Source organism: Triturus cristatus, chromosome 10, assembly GCF_964204655.1.
Source record: "Triturus cristatus chromosome 10, aTriCri1.1, whole genome shotgun sequence".
NCBI lineage: Eukaryota > Metazoa > Chordata > Amphibia > Caudata > Salamandridae > Triturus > Triturus cristatus.
In genome coordinates, this window is record NC_140593.1 from 1,107,570,129 (window position 1) to 1,107,586,494 (window position 16,366).

Below are 16,366 nucleotides of genomic sequence, written 5' to 3' on the forward strand. Positions count from 1 at the left end.
GCGAGGTGCCATCAAAGTTCAGGGTATCATGGCTGAGAAGTCTTGTTTTCACTTCATGCCTCTTTAATCCACTACCAGACACTCCCTGTCTCATTAACTCAATCTTTTTTCATTCCTTTTCTTTTTTTCTTTCTCACTGTTTTGTGTCTTTCTGTTTCCTGTTCCTTCTCCCTTTTGTGCTTTCCTCTTTCTTGCTCTGGATTCAAGTCTGTTGAAGAAAAATCAGTCCTAGTCCCAAAATGTAAGTGCTGGTGGGCCACACCTGCAACCACTGCCTCAAATTAAGCATTGGGCATATTTGTTAAAACGTGCATTGTGAAAACACATATCAGTCAGAAATTAACCTGTGTCGGATATGCTAAATACCATCAAATTAGAGCAACTTTCTTCAGCTCTTTCGAGTTAGCACCACACACCAAAGCACACTGAAAACTCACAATAACACACACAAGCACACAGATGTGAAATCCATACACAGACATCTAAGCAGTCAAACAAGGGCATTCATACACCACACATGTCCACACACACAGATACGCAACAAACAAGCCCACAGTGACATGCGTGCCTGCCTGTGCACCCACACTCACACACACACACACACACACTTAACCTCTATTTCAAGGATTATTTCAATGTCAAGCATTTCTTTATATGTCCAGGGTATTTTCGACACTCTTGATGGTGAATAAACCTCTGTGAGGCACATAAGGAGCTATCATTATTCACACTGGTAAAATAACTGGAGAGATGCTGGAACATTTGCTAGATACAGCAGTGAGAATAGGTAAATTGCTCTGGATAACACTGGGCATATGGTGCCTGCTGCTGTGGCTGAGGTCATAGGAAGAGCTTATATCAGCTAAAAAAAAAGAAATGTGATACCATGGCGGAAGATGATTCTGACTTTGAAAATGACACATGCTGGGCTGAAATTGAAGCCACTCTCGGCTTTTAAATCGATAAGCTGTATGCTAGTGTGAAAGAAGGATGTCGAGTGTGGATAAGGTTGTCAGAACTCTTGAAGAGAAAAGGGACTAATCTACTAATCTAAATGGAGGGGTGCTTAAAAGGAAACAGGCTGACACCTAGAAGGAGAGGAGCTTAAGGGGAAAAGAGACATTTTCAAATTAGCATCAAGGGTCAGCAAAGAGGCTCTGCGCCGTATCTCAAAGCTGAAAATGAGTCTCTGGCAGAGGACAGGCCATCCTTAACTGCACTGCATGCGGGAGCCTAAAGCAGCCGCTGAGCTCTCTTCTTTGAGGGTCAAAATAAAATATATTCACGAGAATGTTCACACTTAGAAGCCGACCGACACACCTGCTAAAAAATAAGACACACTTATTGCTAGAATGATAGCCAACATTTAATGTTTTAACAATAAAAAGGCTTAATCAGTGTACACGTCGGTGAGCACTAGTATACGAGAACAGTGGGTGGGGGGCAGCCAAAAATAACCACAAACAGCACAACCAACGTGGGCTGCCCTGTAACAACATGCGATACAAAGAGCATGTTTTATGTTATATGTATCTGTTGATGTTTTATGTTGTATGGCATTTGTATGTGACAAAATAATAATAAAATTCTATTGAAAGAAAAAAAAAATCTCTTTAAAGAATAGGCTGTCTAGAAAGCTGTACCTTTAGTGTGTTGAAACTCAGCTTTTTTCAGTGTTAGTCATGTTTTGTCATAATAGACTATATGTTTTCATGTGGTGTGAGAAGCAATGCTATGAAAAATGTAAATACCTTCAGAGTAGGCCAGAACCTGATAAACGCAAAGAAAATGTCTTCTTGATATGGTTTGTCACGGAGGTTATACACCGCCCATTTGATCATTATTTCACCAAACTTTACAAGTTTTCCCAAGTCAACAACATTTGGATCCCAGTTGGTACTGGCCTGAGCATTTTAGTAAATACAAAGTCACATCGCTCCCTGACTGGTATGATTCACTTTAAACCAACTGCGCTAGTCAGAGGCATGATAACATAAGTGTACTTACATTCACCTAGCTTGACCAGATGTGAGCATTTGTGAAACACAATTTCACTATTTTCAGCTGAAAAACTATTTTTTTCTATAGCTTTTAAAAACATTTCACTGATATTTGTGTTGGATATTTGCATTTGACTCTATTGGTCACAAGTTCCACTTTTGGATGGTGTTGTCCAGTAGGATTTATGCAAGAACTCCCTCTTATCTAGTCAGTCTTCGAGGAGGTTGAGTACGCCTTGGTGGTATTGTCCTACCAGGGTGGGGAGAGGATTCCTATGATGAAGCATGACACTAAAAAGTGTGTGAGGTTTCCTCTTCCATTAAGGATGACTTTCCACAGACAGTAATCTAAGGTTTAAAATTTCGCTCAGTCTATATACGTGTCAGTACCAATAATTATGGAGCACTGAGTACACGGTTCTTTACATTTTTTATTGCAATTGTCACCGTACACTTATGTTGTGTTAGATGGTATGAGAAACCAAGACATCCCTGCTTTTTTATAGGTACATTACTGAGGGTGGCCATTTTTACAAAGGTCAATCAAGAGAGAGGTCATGCATAGTGGCTATTTGTTTGCAACGTAGTTAATCAAGGGGGAATGAGAAGCTAAATTGGGGCAACCCTCACACTCATTTAAATGTTGCAAATAGTACACAAAAGAGGTAAAGCCTCACAACTGACAAACTCCCAACATTTTAAGAGGGTAAATTAACTGATCTCAATATATATCAAAGTGGAAAAGGATGTGCACCCAGGTGAATCGGTGCGACCCTTGCATCATATGGATATATTAGTAGGATCCTTACCCACTAGTACCACCAGTGGCATGCTTCATCATCAGATCCTCACCCACTGTACCTAGTGTGAGTGGGAGGGCTCAACGGAGTTTGTAAGCATAGCTCTTACTAAAGCCTAAGAGCAAGTTAAAAAAGCCTTTAGGGTCCTAATTTGTGTTCTATTCATCTATAGCTCAGTAAGGTCAACGTGTTTCAGCCTGTTACAAGTGGCACTCAGGGTCAGCAGGCTTTCTTCAGGACCGACTAAGTCTGTAGATATTCTACAGAATGTGTTAAATACAAATCCTAAAAAATTCAGGCTCCATGAGTTAGTCGGGGTGTGGTGATCCCTGTCTTGGTGTAGGTGTGAGGGCAGGGATCGCCCAACCCCCACTACCTCATGGAGCCTGAATTTTTAGGAGTCATAGACCATTAGAGGGAAAAGGTCCAATGTGGTCTGTATGATTGCATGCTTCATGTTTAGCGTACTGTGTAAACCAGCATTCAGAGGTGGATAGTCCAGCAATCAAATATTAAAAAAATACTCAATTCAAATTGATTACGGGAGCTTTTCCTCCTGTTAGACATTTCGGTACCGCAGGTCTGGAGAAACCAGGCCAGAGGTGTAGCTAGCTGAATTACTCCCAGTGCTGAAAGCCTATAACCAACTGTCACAATTATTGGATGATGTCATTAGTGATGTCAGCAGTGATGTCATTTAACATGTCATGAGTGTTGAAATATGGGAGGCAATAAGCACTGCATGACGAGGTGCATGTTATAGCTAGTTCAGTGAACTATAACTGGTGGATTTCAGTAGTACCAAGGCTTTTTTTTGTCACCACAGCTGCATTGTAATAGTGTATTTTTTTCCAATAAATTTCTGTAGGTTTCATAACATATGTTAAGATCTTATTACCACCTAACTATAAAATTACTTTAAACTTTATAACTGCAATATGGGCCCATACTGCCACCGAGGTGTTTTGGTGACATTTATAAACCACAAACCTGAAAGCCAAATGGTTTATAAATGGCATCTGAACCCCGAATAGAGAGTATGGAGCCATATTATACATTTTATTCATTATGTATTTATTATGTATTTTTTTTAATTAAACAATTTATTTTTGTACCCTTCAGAAAGATTAAGAACATTTTAACAGCATCTGTTTAGTAGTTATACTGAGACTGCAGATATGTCTGTAAATATTTTGAGAAAAGTAAGTTGTTGCTGGGTATAATGTACTAATATTCATAAATCTGTTTTATGAAAACATGTGTATTATATTAAATCAATTTTTAAAAGCAAAGCACATTGTAGGGAAATTAAAACCATACATTCTAGAATGTGCTTTTCTTTTGCAGTAAGTTGGCACTGCAGAGTCACTTTAAAAAGATATCTATAAGAAAAGAAAACAAAGTGCAAACAGGGACAGTGACATTTTTTGCTGACATGGTTCTACATTTACAATGTTTGTTTTCACACACTGTGGAGGTTTCATTGATAGATGCTTGCATCAAGGATGGGCCTGCAATGGTGAGCTTGTCAATTGTGTTAACTAACTGTGTAAGGGCAGTATTGTCATTGTTAAAGCATTTTTTTACCAGCACTGAAACAAATATGCAATGATGTGTTAAAGTTGTTTATCTGTTTAGGGAAGCTAAATATCCTGAAAATTGGTTCAGCACTGCGAACTACAAGAAATACTTCTCAGTTAGACCTCTTTTCTGTAAAAACACCAACTTTGGAACCATTAGCACACATTCAATAACAAGTCTTTTCCATGTTATATATATTTAGCCTTTGTGACAATATTGCACATTCAGAAGCTGGCAGTTAAATGTCTGTCTACAGAGCAAACATCTACAGCAAACCAAGTACAATGTGCGCATTTATGTGGTATTTCTGTAGTACAAAACTCAGTGGAGCACTTTACAGGGTAAGAGACTAGCATAAAGACACTGATTGATAGGCAAGATAGCTGGTTGTGGAAAATTAATGCATTGTGATGTAGTATTCCAAAGAGGTGCATCTTGAATTCTTTTCTAAGGGTGGCTCTAATGGTTAAGGCAACGTTGTTCCTAATCCTGGGTGCATAGATGGAAAAGGCCGGCTGCCTTGTTTTTCTTTTTTGCACTTCTTAGTTAGTGACTCCTGATGATGTTGCCTGTGAGTTGACCACCAAGTGGCTCCATGTAGATGTTGAAGATGACAGGGGGCTGGATCGAACCCTAGGAAACTCCGCAGGTGCTAGTGATCTTTTGGGACCAGGCAATGTGATGTGAAATATATTAATGGAAGGAAAATCCCCCCAAAATTGCTGGTAAATAACATTCAATACTCCAGGGTGCATACACGGGTGGGTTGTTCAATCTTTTCGAAGGCAGCTTAGAAGTCCAGCACTATTAGGAGGCAGGGGTTAGCTTGATGGTTGGTCAGGAGGGCATTGTCTATGATGTGTAATATATGGTCTCCATGCTGTAGCATGATTTTACGCCAGATTGGTGTATATATGCAGGAGATCTTTAGCATGAATATGATTTTGGAGTGGAACATAGACTAGTTTTTCAATCATCTTGCTGATGTATTGTAGTTGGTAGTTGAGTGATGGGCCATAGGTTTGCAAGATCATCAGTCTAGTGTAAGTTTCTTTAGGAGTGGGTCGATCTGCCCTCTCTTTAGAGCTACTGGGAAGATGCTATGAGAGAGGGGGGCATTGACAATGGTGAGTAGCAGTGAGTGATCATCCCCTAAGAGAGCTCTGATAAAGGGCGAGAGTAAAACAGTGTTTTCATAAGAAGGTGCTTGGAGGTAGTGGAGTACATCAAAGAGATATACAAGAGATAGGGCTTCGAAGTGTGACCATTGTGATATTATATGGAAAGGCATGGGCTGAAGAGATGAAACAGGGTTGATGCTGTTGATGTGCTGTTAGATCTTTGTTTGAAAAACTGGTTTGTGCTGCTTGCTATTGCCGGGACTGCCTGGTTTCCTACCTCTGCCCTTGGAACTTCTGCAGCGCCTCGCGGCCCCCGCTGCGCGGGAGCCGCTCGAGGGACTGGGCGTTTGTCATCTACTGCCTGGGATACTGCTGGCGCCTTGACTCCACGCTGTTGGCCCCGCTGCGCTGTGACTAACTTTGGTGAGGGGACGTCGCTGGATGCTCGTTTTGCGGTGAGCGACCGGCATTATCGGGACTGCGAGGACCAGGGGGCTGTGCGTGAAGCTGAACATCCGCACCTGGTCCTCTTCCCGACTCCTCCCCCAACACCTTCATTTAGGCAGTGCAGCCCCTGCATCACGGGCTCCGTTTGAAAAACTGGTTTGTGCTGCTTGCTATTGCCGGGACTGCCTGGTTTCCTACCTCTGCCCTTGGAACTTCTGCAGCGCCTCACGGCCCCCGCTGCGCGGGAGCCGCTCGAGGGACTGGGCGTTTGTCATCTACTGCCTGGGATACTGCTGGCGCCTTGACTCCACGCTGTTGGCCCCGCTGCGCTGTGACTAACTTTGGTGAGGGGACGTCGCTGGATGCTCGTTTTGCGGTGAGCGACCGGCATTATCGGGACTGCGAGGACCAGGGTGCTGTGCGTGAAGCTGAACATCCGCACCTGGTCCTCTTCCCGACTCCTCCCCCAACACCGTTTCCTTCCCCTTTATAAACAGTATCTCGCCCTCATGCGCTAGCGGGACGCGCGCGGGTCTTAGCACGGGGCTAAGACCGGGCAAAGAGCGGGCCGTTTGAGGCCGTTCGAGACTGTACGAGTCTGGACAGGACACCCCCTTTGGCAAGTGTGTTCTGCGAAAGGCACTAAGCAATGGCTACTGGTCTGTTGAGGCTGGCTCCCAAGGGTGGGAGTGTCGTGGGGACCCTTGATAATTTTATAACACGGGCTAGCAATGTCCTTGCCTATGAGATCGCCGCTACTGAACGCAGACTATCCCTAGAACCATCGTTAGGGAAGCGATCATCCCTGGGTGCCATCACAACCATTCCCTCCCCCAATAACCTTGCACACCCCCTACTAGGTGGTTCTCCAGTTGAGGTTCTGTTAGATGACCCCCCCCCCCCTAATTGCTCCCACTCAATTTAATTCAACTGCCCCTGGGCAAAATCAGGCTGACCACTTTCTTTCAGCCCCTATTTTTACGTGTGCCACGACAAGATCGATGGCGGATAGGTCCGCCAGAGGCAAATGTCCCGAGGTGAATCTCCCAGCCACAAAAGGGAAAAAACGTGTTGGAGGTCCTGTGAGTTGTCCCACTAAAAATAAACAAAAAAAATTGCCCGCTCCTAACCAAGATAATATTACTCCCTTAGAAGTAAACGACCAAGCAAACTTCCCGACCCAACACTCAGCGGTATCACCCATAACCATTGCTTCAAGTCTGGATACTCAGGAGGGACTGAGCTCTAGTGCTTTTTGGCATAGAATGGCTGCACTAATTGATGGGAGGTTGTTCCCCCTAATCGAACGCCTTGCAGCCTTGGAAGGGAAACTAGCATCACTATCCAACCTGACCCAGCCTAATATAGTGGCATCCGTGCTTCCAGCTCGGAATTTGCCATGCCAACAATCGACTACCTCACCTCTCATTTTGCCCATTGAACAGGCGACTGGCTACTCCTCTGCTCCTAATGTAGCCCAATCTGGTGGGGAATTAATCAATACTAAAGTACCTAGGCAAGCTCGAGCTGCCACATCACGACAGGCTGACACACCGTGTGAACCAGGAAGCTTAGTGGGTCCCCCACCCCAATGTTCCCTCCCTTCCTCGACCAATATTGGAACTAATCCCCCCCCTTCTTCTAACAATCTCCCAAGACTAGACTTACCTCCAGAATGTAGCCCTTATGTTGTGGTCTTAACAGGTGTACCTGAACTACCACAAGGCAGAGTTGAACCCTATCAGTCGTTGAAGAACAAGATAGTTCATTGGTTGAATGTAAAAAGACCCCTGCCTCCAAATTTGAATGGGGAAATTCTGATGGTCCGAAGAGTATCTTGGGTAGGCCGGAGTGTGAAGAACATCAAGGGGGACTGCATAATTGTGAACTTTAAAGATCCTAGGGTGGTAAAGTATGTGGGCGAGTATGTGGGTGAGGGTGGTTGGAATAATACGATTGATGGAATTCACTCCCCCCTACTCTCATATTTCTATCCGTTGGGAGCATTAAACCACAGGAGGAATATACCTAACGTACAACCGGCTGCAGAGAGATTATGCATAGGCCAATACGGAAACCAAGAGTCTGATTTACAACTTGACTACCCCAACATTCCATGTCACAATAGGTTCAGTGCCTTGGATTGTGTCGACTGACTGAAGTTGGTTGCCAATTCCAGGAATTCTGCCCCAACCCAGACAGAGCCTATTGAGAGCCTGGCTGTACTTACACAGCCCCAGGCTACAACGGGTTCAGATACCTTGAATTACCTCGTCGTTGCCTATGACCCTGGGCCACGGGGAGAATCTTCAAATTGCCCTGTAGCGTCTCTCGAATGTCCAGAAATCCTAGACGTCAGGAATCCTCTATCTTTAGGTACTGATCAGGGCATCTCACCCGTTCTGAGCTCGACTATGCCCCTAGGTGGATCCCCCAACCCAGGGCTACTGCGCCAAATTGAATTGATGACATCACCCCCTGAGTTAACAGTGTCCTGTTCTGACACCACCCTTGTCAACACTTTTTCTACTGATCCCTATACGGAGCTAGGCCCAACACCTATCACTGTAAATGGCAATCTTAGAACTCCCCCGCCTATAACATCTATACCATCAAGGTCCTACCTTGCCCATCCCCCTTCACACAAGGCTATGGGGCTGAAAATTCTGTCCTGGAATGTGGCAGGTCTGTCACGGCTGTTAGAACTCCCCGACTGGGGGGACTTCATTGACGGTCATGATATCTGCCTCTTTCAGGAGACATGGGCATTGAAGCCCTACCATCGTGCGGGGTTTGCTACTTTCTGGGAACCTGCAGTAAGGCCAAATGGGGGAAGGCCCTCTGGAGGGCTGTCTATTTGGGTACGGACTCATTTGGATTGCGTATTTAAGAGAATTAATACTGATTCGCCGGATATTATGTGTGTAGCTATGTCCAAGAGGGGAAACCGGGTATTGTCCATCGTAAACATATACTCTCGCCCTGTGAGGTACGGCCAGGAGTCCCCCACTCTGAGTAGTTTAGATGCTTTTTTGAGCTCTATTATTAATATCGATACTCTGGTAATTGGTGGCGACTTTAATTGTCACTACGAACCCTTAAATGGGTTGATTACCTCTGTATCCCAGGATGAGGATCAAGAGTGGGCTATACCACCCTCCAACTCTTATCCCACGAAGGCTTGGACGCCATTGATTCTCCAAGTCACCCAACTGACACTTACTTACTCACTAAGGGCATGTAATGGTAGGTTCCCTGCAGATAACCCAGGTAATCCTACATTTGAAAGAAATGATCAAGCGTCCATCATTGATTATATTATGCTTAGCATGGGACTATGGCCAAGTATTCTGGACTTTCGAGTTCACAAACGTAGCGAAAGTGACCATAACCCCATTATTGTCACCTTAGAGGGTTTTACAAACAATCACTCTACATCTATAGTCCCACCTAGTGTTGTTCCCTTGATCACATCTGATGGCTCCCGAAGAGTTAGGTGGGAGAAGTTTGCTCTATCTGATAGAAATCTCGGTGTAATGTATTCTGAGATCTATCCTCTTTTGGAAAAATTAATGGGAGCCCCAATCTTATCATTATTATTTATTATTATTTATTTTTGTAGAGCGCATAGTCACCAAGCAGTATCCCAGCGCTAGGAACCCCAATTCAACAGTTCGGCGGACCCGGGGCAGAGCAAAGGAGGGGGGGGGACGGGGGGGGGGAGGGAAGCAAAGGCTCCGAATAAAGGGAGGACTTAAGACCTTAGGGAAAGAGATGAGTCTTTAGCTGCTTCCTGAAGAGCAGGTATTGTGATTCGAGTCTCAGGTAGCGGGGGAGCGAATTCCAGAGGCGTGCAGCTTGGACCGAGAAACGTATTCCTCCTGATCGGGCTTTCTTGAATCTGGGAGTGTTGATGAGGTTTTCTGAGTCTGAACGGAGGGGTCTTGTAGTTTTATAGCGGGTGATGAATTTGCTAAGAATCGGGGGGCCTTGATTTTGTAGTGATTTATGGACTAGGCATAGGGCCTTGAATTTGACTCGCTCCCTTATGGGGAGCCAATGAAGAAGTTTGAGAGCAGGTTTAGCAGAGGTTCTGGCAGGGGTATTTGTGATAATCCGGGCAGCGGTGTTCTGGATTCTCTGAAGCTTGTTGAGGGTCGCTTCCGGAGCGCCCAGATAGATCACGTTGCTGTAATCAAGCCTCGATACTATTAGGCCTTGGATTAACAGTTTTTGGGAGTTGAAGGGTAGGAGGGGCAGGACTTTCCTCAGAGATTTCAGGAGACCAAAGCAGGTCCCGGCAACCTTCTTTGCCTGTATAGTAAATGAGAGGTCAGTATCAATCCACACGCCCAAACTTTTTACCTCTGCTTTTGGGTCAGGGGGGGGACCCAGACAAGCTGGCCAGATGTTCGGGGAGAGTGAGATTCCTTTTGGGCCAAGAAGAAGAACCTCAGTTTTCGTCCCATTTAGCTTTAGGGCTGACCTATTCATCCAGTGGTGGACCTGCGTGAGGCAGTTGTATAGGTCAGCTGAGTGTTGTCTGGGGTGGGACAGAGACACCACTAGTTGCGTGTCGTCAGCATAGCTGATAACGCGCACTCCGAATGGGGTGATAACCTCCTCCAATGTGGACATATAGATATTAAATAATGTAGGACTCAGAGAGGAGCCCTGAGGCACACCACATTGGAGGGGCATTTCGGAGGAGCGGGCGTTCTTCTCCCAGATCTGGTAGGTCCGTTGGGCCAAGAAGGATGAAAGCCAGGACAGGGCTGTGCCTTCCACACCAACTCTTTTGAGTCTATTGATGAGGAGTAGGTGGTTCACGGTGTCGAACGCCGCACTTAGGTCGAGGAGGATCACTGCCACTGATCCTCCTCCATCCAATAGCGCTCTGGCCTCCTCCACCGCTGCCAGGAGGGCGATGTCCGTGCCCTGCCCTGGTCGGAAGCCCGTCTGGGAACTTTTTAGCTTGTTGTTGGCCTCCAGAAACTGCGAGAGTTTCCTATTGATCAGTTTTTCAGCGATTTTGCTGACTCCTGGGAGTAAGGAAATGGGCCTGTAATTAGCCAGATTTTCAGGGTCGAGGGATGGTTTCTTCAATAGGGCTTTTACGACGGCCATCTTCCAACTCGGGGGTACAACTCCTTGTTGGAGTGAGGTGTTGATCAGATGAGTAAGAGGGGGGATGATTGTGGGGGCTACCTCCTTGAGGATTCGGAGTGGAGCAGGGTCCCTAGGGGATCCGCTCTTCATAGATTTAAGCGTGTTTCTTACTTCTTCTGTTGTAACTTGGCCCCACGAGGTGAGACAGGTAGGTAGTGTAGGGCAGGGGAGAACGTTATCTTCACACGGACTCGCAGGGGGAATTGAATCCAGAATTGTTTGGATTTTCTCGTGAAAGAAGTTAGCCAGCAGTTGGCATTTCTCCTGATCGGCTTTAGGATCGGACGGGTATCCTGGTCTCTGTTCTGGGGTTTTTATAAGCTCTCTAAGGATGACATATGATTCCTTGCTGGAGCATCCCGCTTTTTCTATTCTCTCCTGGAAGAACGTGCTTTTAGTTTTCCGGATAGCGATTTTATAGGATAGAAGAGAAGAAGAGTAGATGTTTTTATTAATTACCGATTTGTCTCTTCTCCAGGAGCGTTCTGTTCTCTTGCACTCCTGGCGCAGAGCTTTAAGCTCTGGGGTGTACCATAGAGCAGAAGATAGTCTTTTAGGATGTTTGAGGGTCGCAGTTTTTGGGAGCAGAGTATCTAGGGATGAGGTGATCCACTCATTAAACTGCTTGTCCACCATGGTAGGGTCGGAGGAGAACTCGGGGATGGAGTCTGTAAGGGTGGCGGCCCATTCTTCAGGTGACAGTTTGCGCCATCGGCGGTCAGTTACCTGAATTTTAGAGGTTCGGGGGTACGAAGTGGGAATTTCCCAGGCGAAAGGGACCAAAAAATGGTCCGTCCATGGGAGGGTCACGGGTGATTTGGTGGTGATGGTTGCTATATTAGTGAGGATGGGGTCCAGTAGGTGTCCCTTCTCATGGGTGGGCTCGTTGTTCACCAGCCGGATATTTAGTGATGTTAGGTCTTGCCGGAGGTCAGAGGTTAACCGATCCGAAGGATCCATGAAGTGGAAGTTTATATCGCCTAGCATCAGGAAATTGGAGGTGGACGAAGCTAGTTGTGATACCGATTCGATGACGGCATTAATAAAATTCCCAGGAGCACCTGGGGGGCGGTAGATCAACAACCCTGCCAAGGAATGAGCTGGGGAGAATTAATAGATTTAATTTGATTGCATGTTTAGGGAGGGAGCGGCAGTTAAGAAGTCCCATCTTCAATGCGGATTTTGTCGAGTTCAGGGGGGTCGAATTACAGCGCGAACAATTCGTGAATGTATTACCTTCAATATGCGTGTGGTAGCAGGCAAGGTTTTCTTTAGGTTGTAGGGCGCGTAGTGCATCTCCCGTATACATCACACGATCCTGAGGGCCACCAGGCAGAATCACTGGGCCTGGGACCGTCTGGGCCCGGACGGGCCCAGACGGGCTTGCCTTTGGCGCGCCTTCGGCGCGCTGACGGCGCGCCCGCTGCGCCCGTCCGCTGCGCTCCCTGAACTGACACATAATTTATGGACGGAAGGCGAGTTGGTCGGAGGTGGGCGTGGCCACCCGGAGGGGGCGTGTCCTGGTCTCCTCGCTGCCGGTAATGGCGGCTTGCGCGTGGGTCCTGGGTGTACACAGCGATCAGATCAGCTGCTTGCCAGTGCCACGGGTGAGTGCAGGGGGAGGGGTGCAAAGTGATTTTTTAAAAAGTACACAGATACAATAAATTTTAAAAATGTCAATCAGGTTGCATTAAGCGTCGCTCCCGGCTTCCGCCTCAGGAGAATTTAGGTTCAAGTGCAGCTCTCGCGATCAGAGCGCGCTTTTTAACTGTTTTTGGTCGGAGGTGGGCGTGGCCACCCGGAGGGGGCGTGTCCTGGTCTCCTCGCTGCCGGTAATGGCGGCTTGCGCGTGGGTCCTGGGTGTACACAGCGATCAGATCAGCTGCTTGCCAGTGCCACGGGTGAGTGCAGGGGGGAGGGGTGCAAAGTGATTTTTAAAAAGTACACAGATACAATAAATTTTAAAAATGTCAATCAGGTTGCATTAAGCGTCGCTCCCGGCTTCCGCCTCAGGAGAATTTAGGTTCAAGTGCAGCTCTCGCGATCAGAGCGCGCTTTTTAACTGTTTTTGGTCGGAGGTGGGCGTGGCCACCCGGAGGGGGCGTGTCCTGGTCTCCTCGCTGCCGGTAATGGCGGCTTGCGCGTGGGTCCTGGGGTGTACACAGCGATCAGATCAGCTGCTTGCCAGTGCCACGGGTGAGTGCAGGGGGAGGGGTGCAAAGTGATTTTTAAAAAGTACACAGATACAATAAATTTTTAAAATGTCAATCAGGTTGCATTAAGCGTCGCTCCCGGCTTCCGCCTCAGGAGAATTTAGGTTCAAGTGCAGCTCTCGCGATCAGAGCGCGCTTTTTAACTGTTTTTGGTCGGAGGTGGGCGTGGCCACCCGGAGGGGGCGTGTCCTGGTCTCCTCGCTGCCGGTAATGGCGGCTTGCGCGTGGGTCCTGGGTGTACACAGCGATCAGATCAGCTGCTTGCCAGTGCCACGGGTGAGTGCAGGGGGAGGGGTGCAAAGTGATTTTTTAAAAAGTACACAGATACAATAAATTTTAAAAATGTCAATCAGGTTGCATTAAGCGTCGCTCCCGGCTTCCGCCTCAGGAGAATTTAGGTTCAAGTGCAGCTCTCGCGATCAGAGCGCGCTTTTTAACTGTTTTTGGTCGGAGGTGGGCGTGGCCACCCGGAGGGGGCGTGTCCTGGTCTCCTCGCTGCCGGTAATGGCGGCTTGCGCGTGGGTCCTGGGTGTACACAGCGATCAGATCAGCTGCTTGCCAGTGCCACGGGTGAGTGCAGGGGGAGGGGTGCAAAGTGATTTTTAAAAAGTACACAGATACAATAAATTTTAAAAATGTCAATCAGGTTGCATTAAGCGTCGCTCCCGGCTTCCGCCTCAGGAGAATTTAGGTTCAAGTGCAGCTCTCGCGATCAGAGCGCGCTTTTTAACTGTTTTTGGTCGGAGGTGGGCGTGGCCACCCGGAGGGGGCGTGTCCTGGTCTCCTCGCTGCCGGTAATGGCGGCTTGCGCGTGGGTCCTGGGGTGTACACAGCGATCAGATCAGCTGCTTGCCAGTGCCACGGGTGAGTGCAGGGGGAGGGGTGCAAAGTGATTTTTAAAAAGTACACAGATACAATAAATTTTAAAAATGTCAATCAGGTTGCATTAAGCGTCGCTCCCGGCTTCCGCCTCAGGAGAATTTAGGTTCAAGTGCCAGAGGGCTTCCCAGATTTTGAGCTGATAGGAGCAACACATATAGAACTATGTGCCAGGCTTGAGACCCACTTCAGTCGGGTAATTAAGAGAAATCTACCACCTACAAGGGAGACCCCTACTTGGTTTAACAAATCATGTAGGGAAGCAAAGCTCTCGCTTCTGTCAACGCTTAAAAATGGAACCAAGCTAAAAATAAAGGAATCCAGGGCCCACTTTAAGAAAATTATTCACGAAGCCAAAAAAGAGTGGGAAAATAGCAGATGGGAGGAAATTTCCCACGCACTAAAAAACAGGGACCAAAGATCATTCTGGAATTTAATTAAAACTGGAATGTCACGTCCAACACAGGCGCTTCAACCCAATCTTGGCCAAGAAATCTGGCGTACTTACTTTAAAGAATTATACGCAATTCAGCCCTCAACATTGCCCACCCCCCTCATCCACACTACCTTGCACCCTCCTCCAATTCAGGATTTGACCCCGATGTGCACCCTCAGTGAGGTTAGAGTTGCTCTCACTAAAATCCAACCGAACAAAGCCCCAGGCTTAGATAGGATCCCAGGTGATCTTTTCAAAAGTGAGCCCGACATCTGGGTTCCTTATCTATTTGGTCTCTTTAACGCAATCCTAGCAGGAATGCCGTTGCCATCCACCTGGGCCGGCGCCGAGATCATACCAATACACAAAAAGGGCTCGCCACTTGATCCGGCAAACTATAGGCCAATTAGCCTAATAGATGTCGCCCAGAAGATTTTTGCTCGCATTCTCTTAGGGAGACTACAAACCTGGATGGAGGAAACCAACATCTTGACCCCCCTCCAGGTGGGATTTAGAGCTAGGATGTCAACTGTGGACCAATTGTTTAGGCTGCAAATGATCCACTGGAAAAGCATAATCTTAGAAGGGGGCAGCCTTTACCTCACGTTCGTTGACTTAAAGTCTGCCTTCGACATGGTGGATCGTAGTCAACTCTGGGAGCTAATAAAGGGGATGGGCGTACCTCTTTACCTTTGTGATTTATTAGAACGCCTCCATAAGGACACTTTTGCCAGAGTCAGGTTTGGACTCCATGGAGATCTTACCGACCCTTTCAGGGTCGAAAAGGGAGTCAGACAGGGCTGCGTTCTAGCTCCAACACTCTTTGCCCTCTTCCTGAACGGACTGGTTGATGATATCTTGGCCTTGAGTGACATAGATTCCCCTAAGTTGGCAGGCAGGAAAATTCCCGTACTTATGTTCGCGGATGATACTCTGCTCCTGTCAAGATCACCTATGGGCATGGCTAGAGTTTTGGATGGCTTTGCCACCTTTTGTAGGAAAAGGAACTTAATAATCAACGTGAACAGACATTCACGCGGATACCATCAACCGTCCTATACCGAAATTGGACGGACTGCCCCTAGAACGGGTGAACACTTTTGATTATCTTGGCCTGACCCTCAATAACAAAATGACCTGGGTTGACCAGATTTCAAAAGTAAATCTAAAACTCGTCCAGATATCAGGGGGGATCTTAAAGATGCTTAAAAATAGCCCCCTAAAACTAATCAGTCCATTGGTAGAGATTTACAAAAGTCAGGCAAGGGGGATGGCAGCCTATGGTGCGGAATTATGGGGTCATAACCCATCCTTGATTTTAACCAAGTCAGAAAACAAATTTTTAAGACAGCTATTCACACTTCCGGTGAGCACCCCTATACAGCCGCTCATGATGGACCTGGGTATACAACCAATTGCGGACATGGTCGCCTCCAGGCCAGTAATGTACTGGCGACGACTATGGAGCACTCCCGAACTTGCCATCTTTCAGGAAGAATTGAAATCCATCCTACTGCTACCAAGGGTAGGTGCTATCCCTTGGTTAGCTCATGTTAGGAAATCTCTCAGAGATATAGGCAGAGAAGACCTCTGGCTTTCACCTGAGGACACTTGTCCCTCTTTGCCAAAAAAATCATTGGCAAAAACACTGCAGGAATTTAAGCTAACTCAGATCATTCAATCAGTTAATACTTCAAATCTGACCTCGGCTTTTCTCGAG